Below are 17,503 nucleotides of genomic sequence, written 5' to 3'. Positions count from 1 at the left end.
CATTCAGGCTATACATTTTTGCCAGTATTTGTGTTCCCTGGGAATTGAACCCACAAACCTTTTGCACTGCTAACGCAATGCTCTACCACTAAGCCACATGAACACCTTGATCTTGGTACCGGCAGGGATTTTAGGTGGGGGGACAGAATGTCCAGCGCTCTCTCCCACCCTTAATATTACGACTGAGGTGAGACCCTTGAGCAAAGCTCCAAACCCCCAACTGCTCCCCGTTCGCCGCAGCAATATGGCTGCCCACTGCTCTGTGTGTGTGTGTGTGTGTGTGTGTGTGTGTGTGTGAGTCTGTTCGCATGAGGTATCATGAGTAATACTTTTACAAAATGTCTTGGTTAATGTTAATGTAAATTGATAGAAAGTGTCAGAAAATACATTTATAATGTTACAAACATTTTATTTCTAAACTTTCTATTCATCAAATAATCCTGGGGGAAAATGTATCACACTTTCCACAAAAAATAAGCACATAACATTTTTAATAAGAAAAGTTTCACATTCACTATTAACTAAGAGTTTTACCTCAGTATACTGCTAATTTGTTGCTTATTAATAGTTAGTAGGGTAGTTGTTAAGTTTAGGTATGGGATAAGAATAGGATATATGGTCATGCAGAATAAGACATTAATATATATAATATATAGTACTAATAAACAGCCAATAAGCAACTAGTTAATCATGGGACTTGGCCCTTAAAATAAAGTGTTTTACCAAAAATCTTACGGACCCCAAACTTTTGGACAGTAGTCTACAGTATGTCGAAAGTAACACAAACCAAGATTTATAAATATATATTGAGAATATATATTGTGAAGTGTTTTTTTAATCATTTAGTTGTAACAGTTTTCAGCCCTGTGTATATAGTGTAGAAATATACTGTATACTCAAATCGGATTCAGTGCCTTAGTTTTCTCCAATCAGATTCTCTGCTTTTTAAAGTTCTGCATGTAAGAGTGCAGTGAGTTTAATGAGGGAAATGTTGACTAATGCTCAATAAATTACTCCCAGCATGCCTGTTGGGTTAATTAGCATATTAAAACAAAGCAGCCACTCAGGGCATGCAGGGGAAATCAGAAAGGAACGTTTTGAGGCTGCATCTAGATCCAAAGCATTGAGCATCAAATGGTCACGGAAGCTGGGCTTGGCACTAGTGTGTGTTTGTACTTTATCTTACACATCGCTTGATGCAAAGCTATCATGCAGCATGGCAAAAGTTCCAAAATTGATCATGCAATATGTGAAATTTAAAGGATATTATGAGTAGTACTATGATTAATCCTAAATCCTGATCCATTTTCAGCGTAACTATTTTTAACATAAAATAGACAAATAAAAGCTGAACAAACTGTTTGAGATGATGAACATGCACAACAGTTGATGGGTAGAAAGAATGTTAGAAGGCTAGAGGCTTGGGTGTTTTCTGTGTACTGTGAGTGCATTCGTGTGTGTGCATTATCCCGTGGCCTGGAGGCTTGTCTCATCTGAAATTATTTTCCTCTGCTCTCCAGCATTATCTATTAACAGGGCCATTATCATGTTAATCCACAGAGTATTATTACGTAAGCTAATGTATTCACATGTACACACAAACAAACCCTCATACACACAGTGTCTGGAACCATGATTGAATCTGTTGATGTCAAATATTTGACTGCATTTCTGTTCCCTACAAGGACTGCTTTTTATGTTGGCCAATAACTAATCCTTCAAAACAATGTGTGAAATCCATTCAGGTCCACCATTCTTCTCAGAGTGTATCATCATACAGTATAGCAATATCAGTTGAAACCAATGAATAGCAAAACTTTTGTTCTTGGCCCGTAGAGCCAGAGGCATTATAATGAAGCATTTCATGTATACACACCCCATTAATTTATTACTTCCTCCTTTAATCTTCCTTACTCTCCCTTTTCCAGTTCCTGCATTTAAGAATATGTACGGAATGGAAATGGAGGGGGAGAGAAAGAGAGAGAGAGAGAGAGAGAGAGAGAGAGAGAGAGAGAGAAAGAGGCATGAAGGAGAAAGAGGGAGGGGGTTAGTCAGTAAGAAAGAGAAGGAGAGCTAAACCTCCCACTGCTAGAGTGTTTTTGCTCTTGATGTTAATTTTCACAGCTCCATATGGTGCTGCAGACTCTTCACCTGCAGGCATCACATACATACATACACACACACATGCGTGCACACACCACCCAGCCAGTACACACGCTACCTCAGGCCTGGCCTGTCACTCACATCAGCTCAGGCATCTGTCTGTTCTCTCACCCTCTCTCTCTCTCCCTCACACACACTGATGCTCAAAGAGTTATTGTCCATTGTGATCTGAGATCTCAAGAGATGCCTGCTGTATTTCTGCATTGACTTCTGATGCCCTGCCCCCACTCCACTCAAACACTCAGAACTGCAAATCTGCTGCTGTTTGGTGTGTGTGAGTGCATGGGTGTGTGTTTTCTATGCATTATCTTGTCACTGATTCTAAAAGGCTCTTTAATTTCGTCTCACCCCATGTTGGGATTAATTTGCATTCTTTGTCAGGAGTTAATGGCATCTCCCGATGGCTCGCTCTGAAAATCTTTGAAGACTGCAGACTGGCTGGCATGTGTATACAGCCTCCAGCGCTTCTCCTCCTGATTGATTTGTTGTTGCCTTTTTTGTTTTCTGGCTGTTTTGGTTTAAGCTCATTTTAAACCTCATATTCATCTGAATATACTGTATGATTTTTCTCTCCCAGAACTTATTGCTATTTTTAAGCAGTATCACTCTAGGAAGAGTGTTGTTGCTGTTGAGGCCGCAGGTAATCACAATCACACAGTTTTGAGTGTGATATTACTTTTGTACAACAGTTATGTAAACTAGAAGTTGATATCAAGTTACTTACAGTTTCTAAATTTGGCCAAACCATTTCGCTGCAGCTCCACTCTAGGTTTTTCCATTTTTCTTACACGCTTACTGGTGAAACCCCACTCTGAGCAATCCTGGAGTGAATGAAATTACTGATAGTAATTACTCACTACTGCTAGTTCACTTGTTTTGGTCTGGATCAAATACAATGTTGATTTTTATTTATTTTTTGTCTGGTGCGGTTCACTTTCACAGTGGCCTTTATGCAAGTGAAACAAAAATTGTAAACAAAACCACACATGTGCTAAGGTTATCCATTAATTGGACGGAAATTCTCTAGCAGGGAAAAGCAGGAACTACAAAAACATGCTAATCATGGAGATTTTTCTTATGTGTGCCCACCATGGCATACTGACAGTGGCACTGTGCAGAAGACGGATAAGGTATAAAGAAACCGAAAGTGAAACTTAAAAAAAAAACGTGCGCATAGGAAAGAAATTGCAGGCTTTGAAAATTAAAATTTCACTTGGAAAAAAAAAAATAATAAAAAATTGCAAGACATTTTTTTTTTTTTTTTTACCTTTAACTGTGACTCCCCTTTCCAACAGAAATGCTAAGGAGAAACCTTAAGTATTTTATTATCACATGATTATGAAAAAAATAACCCCTGTGAAACAAGTTATATTATTGTCAAAGAAACTTTTTTTATCCCCATGACTGTGATGCTTTTTTAGATGCATGCTATATCATGAATGTACTTCTAGTCAAACATATAAACCTGGAGGTGAATAAAATGCAGGAAATATGAAATTAATGGGAAAAAATGCTTGGTGAAGCTTATCTTGGCTATTAGCTGATGTGTTTTCATTATGTAAATGATGTTAACGCATCATGCCCATATCTTGCCATCAGTGTTTTCATAATCTTCCCTCAGTGATCATGAACATGTATTGGTACAACGCTTGTGATGGTAATGTGCTAATTGCATGTTTTTGCTCTCACTTACTCTCACCTAAAAAAAATTCCCTTGCAGATTCAAAAGAACCTGGGTTCCTTAATGGTAAGTGTTTTTCATGTATTTTCTGAGCTGCAGGCGGCTCCTCTCACAACCCCTCGCAGTTTTCTCCTCACCTCGCATGGTTGCCTCCCTCTGAAGTTAATACCAGACAGTAATACGCTCGGTCTTAACAGCCTGTATTCAGATTAGGTGCCATTAGAAATAAGAAAACATTACAGATCAAATGGCTTTTTCCTGAGTCAGCGTGCATTTGATTAAGCTGTATTGCTACCTGTTTTATTGCATTAATGATTTTATTTCCTTTGCACTGTAAGGTCGTTGTATGGGGTCTAATCTCTTTTTCTTCTACACAGAAATCTGTCACAGCCTCTTCAGTTATTGCAGTGCATTGTTGATGAGGTGAGTCTGTGTCCCATGTACAAAACCGTCTTTAATGGAGTGGAAAGCTGATATTTTGTTTCCTAATGAAGCGAGGTGTATTATCAGCTCTGCTCAGGGTTTGAGCTCTGAAGAGTCGGAGCTGTCGAGAGCTCGGCCGTGCTGATGTCAAGGCCTTGAGCCGAACAATTGGCTTAACTCTGGATTTGGAAATTCAGCCCAACTTGAAAATATATTGAGGAAGCTTGGACAGCAGATTGTAGTTGTTTTTAGATTAACAGTAAAACGTTTAATAAATACATGACTAAATTTAATGTATTTTCTTATTTTACAAACTAATTTATCTGATGTTTGTCGGACTGTGATAGCAGCTCAACATTATTAAATAAGTTCATGCATTGTTTTTTGTTCCCTATATTTCTTTCTCTTTCATTCAGCCTCTTGCACATGTGTAAACATGCACGCGCACACACACAGAGAGTGATGGTTTAATGTAGCATGACAGGGCTCTGGACAACTGAGGTTTGTGGACCACAGAGTTGTTGCATTAACCTTGACATCTGTTAGGTGCCAAAATACACCCAGCTAAACCCTTATCTCTCTGAGGAGTTGAGTCAGGGTCAGTTAAACTCAGATATTCCTTGAAATAGATACAGCTCTTGTGTTAAATTCACTTCTTTGATATACACTTTTCTACCTCTGGTATGTATGTAGAGTTGTATGCTGTGTTTCACCCAGTCAGCTTAGTGATTTTACTGCTCCTGAGGCAATTGTTTGCTGTGTGTGTGTACACATATGCCCACAAAGGCTGCATTTCTTAAATTAAAAATACATAATATTATGAATGATTATTTTTACAATGCAAATGACCGTTTTCTATGTTGATATATTTTAAAATATAATTTCATTTATTCCTAATAAACTAATCTAATATTTAATTCACCAAAGGTGAATTTTTTTCACTTATTTATTCTTCAGAATTCATTATAATTTCTGACCAGGTCAAACATTTCTTACAATTATCAATGTTGAAAATGATTATAAGAACAGTTATAAGTAATGCAAAAAGATTATTGAGTGGTAAATCAGCATATTAGAGTCATTTCTGAAGGATTGTACAGATTGGGCTATAAAGATTGGAATAATGGTGCCTGAAAATTTTGTTTTGAAAAAATACACACACACACACACACACACACACACACACACACACACACGAGGGGCCATACAAGCCATAATTCAATCTGACACTCTCACACACTTACATTCTCCTTTTACACACATACATTCTCCTTTCACATACATCTATTTCTACCTTTTTTTGGTATCCTGTTTAAGCAGTCTCAGACCAGCAATACATGTGCAAGACTTGCTCAGCTCTTCCTCACAGTTTTACAACGATGCTGTTCAAAGATATCCTGTTTTCATTTCTAGTACAGATTTTAAGTTTTTAACTTTAAAATATTGTTATGTAACCTACGTGTTCCACAGATCTGTGTACAAGTGTTATGATACAGATTTTGATCGTATTTCTTGGTGGGCGAGTGGGGGCGGGAAGAAACTCGTGTGTGCGTGGGATGCGGTAGAATAAAATTATTTGTGTGATTCCCACAAAATAGAAATGATCTACACATAAAGTGTCTAAAACATAAAAATGGTTATTTATCTGTTGCACAAAAGAAAAAAGAACAACTAATATTAACATTAAAATGATTGACATGCGCAAACAAGACATAGTTTATAACACATGTTTAAAGGGTTGCTGATCAGACTTGAGGATGATTTATACTTGACGCATCCGCAATTTCGCTTGGGGGCACGTGTAAATATGATGTCATCGCTGTGTTGGCAGAAGTTCGCTATGAGTGTGCGCAAACTCATTTCGTGTTGGGGTGTACACAGCATTTTTTTTTTACTTTCCGCACTACTCCGCATCCGAAGATGCATGAGTTCAGGGCGATTCTGGCTGAACATGCATGTCTGTGTCAGCATTTGTTTTAAACAGCAGCAGTTTGATGTAAAATTCAAACTCCATCAGGTGCTTTTTGACATTTTTACGGAAAACAGTGCAAAGGTTTTTTTTTTGTTTTGTTTTTTTCATAGTTTGTCCAAGGCTTTTTATTTGAATTTTTTATTTTCATTGTATAAAAATATAATTAAAATTAATTTAGATACTATATATAAACTATTTGCTTAAAATTGCTTGTGTTTGATGCGAAATAGTCAATAGTTTAGTCAATAGTTTGTAAACAGTTTGTACATTAATAAATTATTAATTCATGAATTAACACATCATGCGAGAAGTCTTGTACCCAGAGATTATCTTAGAAGGGAGATGAGAGGGTCTGTATTAATTACTATTGAAGAAAGCATATGCAGCTATTGAATGCAGCTATTGACTTTCAGTCAGGGTTGTACGACACTCAATCTCCGTTTACTGATCCCATAGGAATGAATAGCCGCATTTCCATTGTCGGGCCAAAAGCGGACGTGCTAGTGCGTGCCAGGGCCAGTCGCGTTTCCACTGTCACTTCCGGTGCTTGACCGTGCCTAGTCGGTGCTTCCTTGGGGCCAACGGGCCAGGTTTTTTTGGCCCGATGAAAACCTTGGGCCAAAGCGGCCCAACTGGGGCTAGAGGAGGGGTTATGAACAAAGGCGGAGTTTCACCGGGTCTGGAGAGCATCAAAACTCACTTTCAGTCAGCAGCGAGTTTTGAAACAACTTGATCTGATGTGGATTATGATCACCATACAAGGCAGAATATTTATAAGCGATGCAAAAGACCATGCATGCTAGGCATTAACATTACCATAGTAAACAAGGTAAATGGGACTAATTGAAGAAATCAGACGTCAGCTTCTTATTCTCTATCACAATCGTGTATTATTTAGTAACATATTTTATCTGTCATAGGTCTCGTCTGGAGAGTTAAGGTCCAGCTGTTGATTTCTGGAACATAATGGCCAATCACCGCAGTGCTTAAAATTGCATGCTCAAGAATCCTCTCATTTTAAAACACTAAGTGTAGACACTGTGAAAGATTCATTGTGCATGCATTAATTGTGCTTTGTGAGATTGGGATTAACTGAGATGTCATGTGTTAGTGATGATAAAGGAAGTGCCCTGCTCGCATTCTGCAATGCCAAACCATGCACGCAGCAGTCCATGCTTGCTTTTCTGTTAAAAATAACAGTGGTTTGTGAATGTTGATGCATAGCCTAAATAACAAATATTTATTTTATGTTTATGCTAGGGTGTTGCGGATCTTAGGAGATGTTATAGAACCATTTCATGTAAATTTCTTTGATGTACTGGAAAAATAAAATCTACATAGATTACTTTTATGCTGGGACTTTATGTGGGCGGGAGTGGGACCAGATAAGATATAATGAAACATCTGAAAAGCACAGGTCCCTATATGTGTGTGTGAGAGTAGAAATGTATGCATGTGAATGGAGAATGTAAATGTGTGAAAGCAAAAATATATGTATGTGAAAGGAGAATGTATGTTGTGTAATGTTATTGTGTAATGTGTGTTGTGTAGTGTTATGTGTGTTTGAGGGTAGAAATGAATGCATGTGTAAGGAGAATGAAAGTGTGTGAAAGCAAAAATATATAAAAGGAAAATGTAAGTGTGTGACAGTGCCAGAATGAATTATGGCTTGTATGGCCCCTCACACACACACACACACACACACACACACAAACATGTTAAAGTTAAAAAGTTAAAGCCTGTAGGCCATAACTCTGACATTTAAATGCCGTTTCCACTGCTATGTGAGTAATTAATAAGTAATTGTGTTAATTGTATGTGTAGGGGGAGCCTCTCCCTTCTCTTCTCTGCTTGAGCTACTCACTGACACATGATAATAACAGAACGCCACAGAGAGATGGAGAAAGAAGCATAAACACACATTAAACATACCGAACGTGTCCTTTCTGCTTTAGATCGCTGCACATAATTAATAATTAAACGGCCGCTCGTGTAATGAGTTGACCTGCTTGAACTGTTCATTACTCATCCGGCAGAGACATCACTCAAACTATTTTCTGCCGTGCCCTTCGCTCCGTCTCCCTCAGGCCAAAAAGTGCGCCGCCACGCCGCTGCTGACTGCATTCAGCTGACCGAGGCCTTATTACTCACTGCCACTGATTTACAATCTTCGGAGAGAGACTTGAGACGGGAGTTGTGGGTACTCCCCAGGACCTACTTTAAAGAGTGCACAGACTGAGAAAGAGACAGAGCGAATGTTATGGACTGAAAGAGCAGGAGAAAAGAGAACATTTAGAAACTATACCTGAGAGAATATGAGAAAACAGGCAGAATAAAGAGGATATCTGCTCAAGAAGGAAATCAAGACCAGACCAGTCAATTAAAAAATATATAAATTATATTCTGTGATGTGAATGTACAATCTGAGACCCATTAAATGTGAGTTTACCATCAGTAATGTTGAAAAGTCACTAGAAGGAAATAAAAGTGTCATCATAAGGGAGAAATTCAGGACGTTCACAGGTTGTTGATCTAATAATCTGAGCACTTTGACTTCGAGAGGACAGTCTGGCTGCAGTTTTACGGTCATTTTTAAAACACAAGAACCCCACTTTCTTTCCCATTCAATTCTGCTCTATAATGATTCATTTTCCTAGTAACAATATTTGAATGGTATGAAAATCTAAATATCTGATCTAACTGACTGTACCTCAGCAAACCTCAGATGATTTGTTACCTAAATTTGCAGATCCTTTCACAAAGAATGCATTTTCCATTATAAATCACTATTTCCATTATTTTTCTGTGGAAACGTGCTAGATGTTTGACTGTTGCACTCACATCTTGCGTCTTTTGCAGTATTTTGTGCCTGACAGTGATAGAAAAATGAGACTCAAGTTGAAATAAGTTTGACTTTTTAAAAACTTGTCTTGACTTGGCTTTGCCTTTTTTTCCCCCCATTTCTCTGCCCACATCTCACATTTTTAAAAGCAAAAACACTTTCTCTGTGTATGGCCCTTAAGGACGTTCGAGAGGTCATCTTTTATGACACTCAAACAATCCCCGACATTGCAACAGTCTCCTTGGCATTTGGTTAAAACCTGTAGGTTACCATCGGTAATGCTGAACATGAGCTAACCATCGGGAATTATGAAAGGTTGCTAAAAAACAAAGAAGTGTCATGAAGTTTATGGGAGAAATTCAGAAAGGTTACAGGTCATTGATTTAGTAATCTGACCACTTGGACTTCGAGAGGATGCCGGTGTGACAGTCCAGCTTGTTTGAAGAGCATTGTTTGTGAATTGTATATGGCTGGTTTCCATGGTGACCCTGGTATAAATAATGAGTCACAGGGTTCATGGGAAGGTGAATAAACAACTAAATGAGGTGAAGCATGAAAGCAGTTTCTTTCTTTTTTTTTGTCCTTTTGTTTACTCTTTCCCCTCTTTTATTTCTCTCTAAATCCCTTGGTCAGGTCCAGCTCTACTTGGTGTCTAATAGTTGATGCTGATTTGTAGTGTACTTCAAGACACTCTTTTTCAGAACGGCGCACATGTCCATCTGCACGACGAGCGTCTTTAATTGTCCCTCTCTGGTCGTGTGTAGAAACAACCCTGATGCTTCTAATAAGACTCGGGCTTAAATTCAACTCTGTAATTACTGATCTAATTTTGCCTAATAATTGCTGCTGGGCAATTACATGTATATTTACTGCTGGTATTGTGGAGGAAGACGGGCCATGGTCTGGCTCTGTTTGTAGTGTTGGATAATGACAGAGAGCTGCATAATATAACAGTGCTTTCATCATCATCCTCATCATGTAACCGCCACATCAAAGACCTCCAAATAAAGGTGTTTGTGTGTCCTCAAGTGCACATGCATCTGTTTGTGTTTGTGTATGAGGCTGTGTGCATCTCGTTGTATCTACATGTGTGTGTGTGTGTGTGTGTGTGTGTGTGTGTGTGTGTGTGTGTGTGTATGGTTGTGAGTAGGGCTGTCACGATAACAAATTTTGCTGGACGATAAATTGTCCAAGATATTATCGCAATAAACAATAATATTGTCATTCTAAGACCAGTTTCAACTAAACTTTTATTTTATTTTATGGCAGATTCAGAGCAAGAAATACCAACATGTTGACTTTGTGTGGCTGTTTTCTACTGCGGACTGTCCACAGGCTGCGCTCCAGACTAACCCCACATCATGACATTACATTTTTTTTAATCAAAATTGAAAAAAGAAATTATCGCGGCCGAAAAAAATTATCGAGCTAATTTTTTTATCGTGCGATTTAATTGATTTATCGACTATTGCGACAGGCCTAGTTATGAGTGTTGCTCTGAATCTTTGTCTTTGGTCCAGACATGGACACATGTCTTATGTGTACACTTTTAGACTTTTTATTGTTTTTTTGTGGTAACTTACTGGCAGCATTATTGCCAAAAAGTTACTGTAACTACCCCTTTACAGTAGCTTATCGCAAGTTCATTTTACAGTATGATGGCCTTACCGCAATTTCATTTTACAGTATGATGGCCTTACTGCAATTTATAGTAAAAATTCCCTTATCAAAGCTTAATTTTACAGTACTATATCCTTATTCCTTATTTAGTTTTACAGTATAATAATATTACAGTAATTTTACTAAAGTAAATAATTGAACATTATTTATTTGATAAAACCTTGAATATTTTACATGAATGCCATTGAATTTAATAAATTCAAAAGTGACCTGAGTCTATGTACAACACTATATTTTTTTTTATTCACTGTCACTATTAAATACATCCATTACTTAATTATTTATTGTGCTTTATTCTGGAACATTACAAAAAACTGAATTCATAAAAACAAATCAAAGCAGAGATCATGACAGTATTGCAACGAAAAAGAAATATGGCAACAAGCATCCTAGTTGGTTTTGGCTGCATGGCCTCCATAAGCATTGGCAGCTGATCTGAAACAAAACAGAGGGGAAATGTCTGAGAAATGGTCATGATTTTATCTCATCTAAATTTGCTCATGAACAGACAGGGTAACAACTTGTGCAACAGCAAGTTATTACCAATATAGTACTGTTTAAACAGTATTGTTGTTTTTTTCACACATCCATGTCAGGGAACTCCATTAATTGCCTGAATGTACAATCACATTAAAGAGTAACCTAATGGTCCTTCAAACTCAAACTTCTTTTTTATTTATTTATTTTGGTAGCTTTTTAAAGTAGTTTTAAAGTATCTTTATAGTTGTGACAGCTCTGGATCCAAAAAATATATTTGTGTATTAGCTACTGTAACATTTATATTGTTTGTAAATATTAAAGCAAAACAGGCTTTTGAGTCAAATCTAGAAGTACTCTTGAAGAATACAGGATTATAACCAAAATGAATACTAAATCAAAGTACATAAATGGCTGTCATCAAATTCTCAGAAATATTTTAATCCAGTTAAATTATATGGAAACTGGAATCAGAATAAGAGAATAAGAATAATTGTGACTCAAACTGAATTGAATCAAGATCAGAACTGAATTAAGAGCTTGTGAATCAAATGGAATTATGTAGTTAGCTCCTGTTGACACAAGAAAAAGGGAGGAAAAGGAAAAGAGGAAACATCAGAGAGTTGTTGTATATCTCAGGTGTGGGATGCTTGATCATATATATATATATATACACATCAAAACATCTCTTTAATTATTATTAAGACTTTTTTTCTGTCATAGCTGCAGTTAATCTAATGTCACATACTGTGTCAGATAGTTGAAACATACTTATAAAGCCAAAAATTCTCAGTGCTGTGGCTCCTAAAATAGCCTTTGAGGTGTAGTTAGCTCCTGTTGAAACCAGCAAAAGAGAGAAAAGGAAGAAATATTTTTCGTCAATGATTATTGACTAATCATTATGTTATGAACATGATAAATCATAAATCTAGAATGACCGCTAGATTGATCACTTACATAATTTACAATTAACACTGAAAAAAGAGAATATATATATAATATAAAAAATAATAATAATATGAAACTTAAGAGAACAGTGACTTTGAGACTTTTCTAACAAACAAGAAGCCATTATAAAGAATTAATTAATTGATTATAATTTTACTTGAATATATATATTTTTTCCTCTGGTATATGAACTGGTGTAAATGTTTTATTTATGAGAGAGTGCACAACATATATCAATCGAGAGAGAACGCGCTTGCAAGACAGAGAGAGAGAGCGCTCGTGCTATTTCAAATGACGTCACACACATTTAACGGTAGTCATTTAACTGAGGAGAAAAATATGCCATAACTAGCAGTAAAAATTTGAAAAATTATTGTTCGTGTAAATACTACACATCTATACTGAAAAGGCAGTCAGTCAGTTGCAGGGCAATTGAATGAGTTTCATGAAATCAGCGGTTTTTGAGGACAACAAACTTTTCCCTCAGGCTGTCCTAGTAATAGCCTATATTTAAATTTCATTAATATTGATAATGGTTTAACTTTTAAAAGTAAGTGAAAAGTACTTAACCACAGGAAAACTGGCTGCTGACTTCTGGTGATTCACGGGGAAGTCCATTATGCGTGCACCAGAACCAAGCCTCAGTATATATAACCTCTGCCAGGTTGTTGCGTGGGCTTTGCACACAAATAAAATTTACATTTTGTGGGGTGTGAGCAAAGTTAATATATTTTATTTTTTAATCATTTAAAAATACATTTATTTCACCTCACTTGTGCTTACCCAGACATTAAATTGAGAATGCAGATTCATGTTTTTCATCTGCAGAACAATTTACAGTAGCACTACTGCTTTTGAGCAAACAGTAAAGTACCACAAATTCCCATATACAGTAAATTACTGTAAATGGCATAAAAAATACCCACAATGCAGTGCATATTACAGTAGTTATCTGTAAAACATATACATATATGTGGTAGTTTACTTGGATTTTTTGCGTTAAGTAACTGTAAAATTACAAATTTGGCTGAAACGGGTGAAAAATATCCAACTGTGTCAGATACGGGTGCGGGTCGGGTTGGACACAGGGGAAACACGGGTCTAAACACGGGTTTAAAACGGTCACGTGCAAATGTAAAAATAGACTTTAAAAAAATAACAACCGCGCGAATGACTGCATGAGTCATTAGTTAACAGACGTAAAAGATCAGCCAGCTGTTTTTTTTTCGTTGTTTTTGTTTTCCGTTTATATATATATATATATATATATATATATATATATATATATATATATATATATATACACAGCTCAACTAACGCGTTCATTATAAAGGATTTTAAACAACAATACACTTCCACTTGCATATATTTGACAATCGGAATATCAGATATTTCATTCCATAGCTAACACATTTGTGAATATGGGCCTAATCTAAGCTATCCAGGGTTGTTTTCTTTTTTTAAATTGCATCTGAAAATGACTTTGTGCAGCTCATTCACATGTGCGTTCTGGTGCAGATCCGCCTCTCGCGATGCTCAGCTGTGAACGATTTAAAAATGGGTGCGTTCGATTTGAAGCACAACCTCAGACGGTGGTATGATTCGCTCTTTTGTTGTTCTGTTTTCTTTCAGGATCAAAAATACAACAAATGAAAGCGTTTATCTGTATTTCCGACTGATGAGAACTATGCATATACATTCATAAATCAGTCAATTTTGTATTTTATTATGAGATATTTTATTCTAATATGATCAGTGACTCAAGCACTGATGGACCAAAGTAGGGTTGTGCCAATAGACGATAGTATCGTGTATCGACGATAGTCAGAGATATCGACATAAGCAGATTTCTCTGTCGATAATCAAGACGATATTAGGCTCATTTTCCTATTAATGTATTAGATTATAATAATAATAACTATTATTTTTATTAGGCTGCTTATTAAAATAAAACTGCCCAGCTATTTCATTTCAGCATCGCATTTCACACACACACACACACAGCTCGTGCGAGCGCAGGAGGATTAGAGCCTGTAGTCACTGAAACTGTCCGCCTTGACTCTGATAACTCGTTAAATCCATGAAATGAAAGAGATAGAAAACGAGGAGTTGGTGTCCCACACATTTAATGACTGCTACACGACAACACGCTCTTCTCATACATGACAGATTAACTCTTTCTTGGCGTTACAAATAAAGTAAAGACAAAATATTAACAAGGCGGCAGAGCGAACTTATCATCCATAGTGGTTCTCACATAGACCTTCTATTAGACTTATCACTTATAACACTCACTATGTGGTGACGACGTAGAAGGACTACGTGAGAACCACTATGGATAAGTTTGCTGTGCAGCCTTGTTATTATTTTCATGCACACCGCACCATAATGTGATGCATGCAAAATACAGAGTTTTGGCCGTTACTAAGTCACCATCCACAAACAGACGTACATCGTCTGCAGATATAAGGTGTTTCATTGCACTTTAACAAGTAATCTGAACGGCCTATATATGTGCGCTATTTTAAACAAGCCCTTACTGAGTTTAATGCCACAGTTATGTTAGAATGCATCTCATTGTTGTTTCTGTTGCGGTGCATCGAGCTCGTCATGAGGTGCGCGGTCCGGAGCGCTGTGTGACTGATGCATCAGTTCAATTCAACTTTACTCCAAATATATCAACTTACCTGTTTTAAATACTTTATATTTAACTTGTTCGTTTATGCCCAATATTAGTGTTAAACTGTTGGACTTTAAATGAAATCTAATATTGATTTTCACCGTTGGCTGATTATGCAGAACATTTAGACTGATAACTTCCGCACACAGATGCGGCAAATTGTCACAGGACACACGATTTACATTACATTTATATTTAATCATTTAGCAGACGCTTTTATCCAAATCGACTTACAAATGAGAACAATAGAAGCAGTCAGGTCAACAAGAGAACAACAACAGTATACAAGTTCCATGACAAGTCTGTTAGTCTAGTATAGAACGCATAGGTAGGTTTTTTTTATTTTTTATATATATAAAATTAAAAGACAAGAAAAGGACAAGTGCTAGTGTTAGTTGGTTAAGTGCAGGCAAAAAAGATGAGTCTTTAGATGTTTCTTGAAAATGAGTAAAGACTCAGCTGTACGAATTGAGATTGGGAGGTCATTCCACCAGCTGGGCACATTCCAGGAAAAGGTCCGTGAGAGTGATTTTGAACTTCTTTGGGATGGTACCACAAGGCGTCGTTCACTTACAGAGCGCAAACTCCTGGAGGGCACATAAGATTTAACCAATGAGTTTAGGTAAGTTGGTGCCGTGCAAGTGGTCGTCTTGTAGGCTAGCATCAGTACCTTGAATTTGATGCGAGCAGCTACTGGTAGCCAGTGTAACCTGATGAGGAAAGGAGTAACGTGAGCTTTTTTTGGCTCATTGAAGACAACCCTCGCTGCTGCATTCTGGATCAATTGCAGAGGCTTGACAGTACATGCAGGAAGAGCCAGGAGAGCATTACAATAGTCCAGTCTGGAGAGAACAAGAGCTTGGACAAGAAGTTGGGTTGCTTGCTCTGACAGGAAGGGTCTAATCTTCCTAATGTTGTATAAGGCAAACCTGCAGGACCGGGTAGTTGTAGCAATGTGGTCTGTGAACCTTAACTGATGATCCATCACAACTCCTAGGTTTCTAGCTGTCCTCGAAGGAGTAATGGTTGATGAGCCCAGCTGTATAGAGAAGTTGTGATGAAGCAATGGGTTAACTGGAATCACCAGGAGTTCTGTCTTCATAAGGTTAAGCTGAAGGTGATGGTCATTCATCCAGCTAGAGATGTCACTCAGACAGGCTGAAATGCGAGCAACTACCGTCGGGTAATCTAGTTGGAATGAGAGGTAGAGTTGGGTGTCATCAGCGTAGCAGTGATAAGAAAAGCCATGTTTCTGAATGACAGATCCTAATGATGTCATGTAGATGGAGAAGAGAAGTGGTCCAAGTACTGAGTACTGAGTACCTTGAGGAACCCCAGTAGCAAGGTGGTGTGACTTTGAAACATCACCCCTCCAAGACACGCTGAAGGATCTGTCAGAGAAGTAGGACTTAACCCACAGGAGTGCTGTTCCAGAGATGCCCATCTTTCTGAGGGTGGACAGGAGAATCTGGTGATTAACAGTGTCAAAAGCAGCAGAAAGGTCCAGTAAGATAGTACAGAGGATTTTGAAGCTGCTCTTGCTAGTCGCAGGGCTTCAGTAACCAAGAGCAGAGCAGTCTCAGTTGAGTGGCCACTTTTGAAGCCAGATTGGTTGCTGTCCAGGAGGTTGTTCTGTACAAGGAACATAGAAAACTGGTTGAACACAGCTCGCTCAAGTGTCTTTGCAATGAATGGAAGAAGGGATACCGGTCTGTAGTTTTCAAGAAGCGCTGGATTTAGAGATGGTTTCTTGAGGAGTGGGCTTACCCGAGCCTGCTTGAATGCTGAGGGAAATGTTCCAGAGTGAAGAGAGGAGTTGATAACGTGAGTAAGCGAAGGTATGACTGAAGAAGAGATCGCTTGAAGGAGGTGAGTGGGGATCGGATCAAGTGGACAAGAAGTAGGATGATTGGACAGGAGAAGTTTGGAGACGTCCATCTCTGAGAGTGGGGAGAAGGAGGAGAAAGAGTGTGCGTCGGTCATTGTGAAGTTGTCCTCAGTCTGCGGTGTGGAGAATTGGTCACTGATGGATCTTGTCTTATTTGTGAAGAAAACTGCAAAGTCGTGCGCTGTAAGAGTCGATGGAGGAGGTGGTGGCGGCGGATTAAGAAGAGAAGAGAAAGTCCTAAAGGTTGTCCGAGCGTCACAACAGCTATTAATTTTGTTGTGGTAGTAGGATGTTTTAGCCGTGAAGACATTTGCAGAGAAGGAAGAGAGGAGAGACTGATACACACTGAGGTCTGTAGAGTTTCTTGATTTCTGCCATTTCCTCTCTGCAGCCCTGAGTTTAGAGCGATGTTCACGGAGAACCTCAGACAGCCAGGGGGCAGATGTGGCGGTGCGTGCTGATCTAGACAACAGTGGGCAAAAGTTGTCCAAGCAAGATGTTAAAGTGGAGCAAAGAGTGTCCGTAGCGCTGTTCGTGTCCAAAGCAGAGAACTGAGAGAGTGCAGGAAGCGAGGATGAAACCACAGAAGATAGGTGAGATGGAGAGAGGGAGCGTAGGTTCCGTCGAAAGGTGACCTGCGTTGGAGTGTGAGGCACTTCAGGAGTAAGTGCTAGGTTAGCAGTAATGAGGAAGTGGTCTGAGGTGTGCAGTGGAGCAACTGAAGAGTTGTCCACAGAGCAACAGCGCGT

Source organism: Carassius carassius, chromosome 2 (assembly GCF_963082965.1).
Source record: "Carassius carassius chromosome 2, fCarCar2.1, whole genome shotgun sequence".
Lineage (NCBI taxonomy): Eukaryota > Metazoa > Chordata > Actinopteri > Cypriniformes > Cyprinidae > Carassius > Carassius carassius.
The sequence above is the reverse complement of the archived record's forward strand: the minus strand, read 5'-3'. Positions refer to the sequence as shown.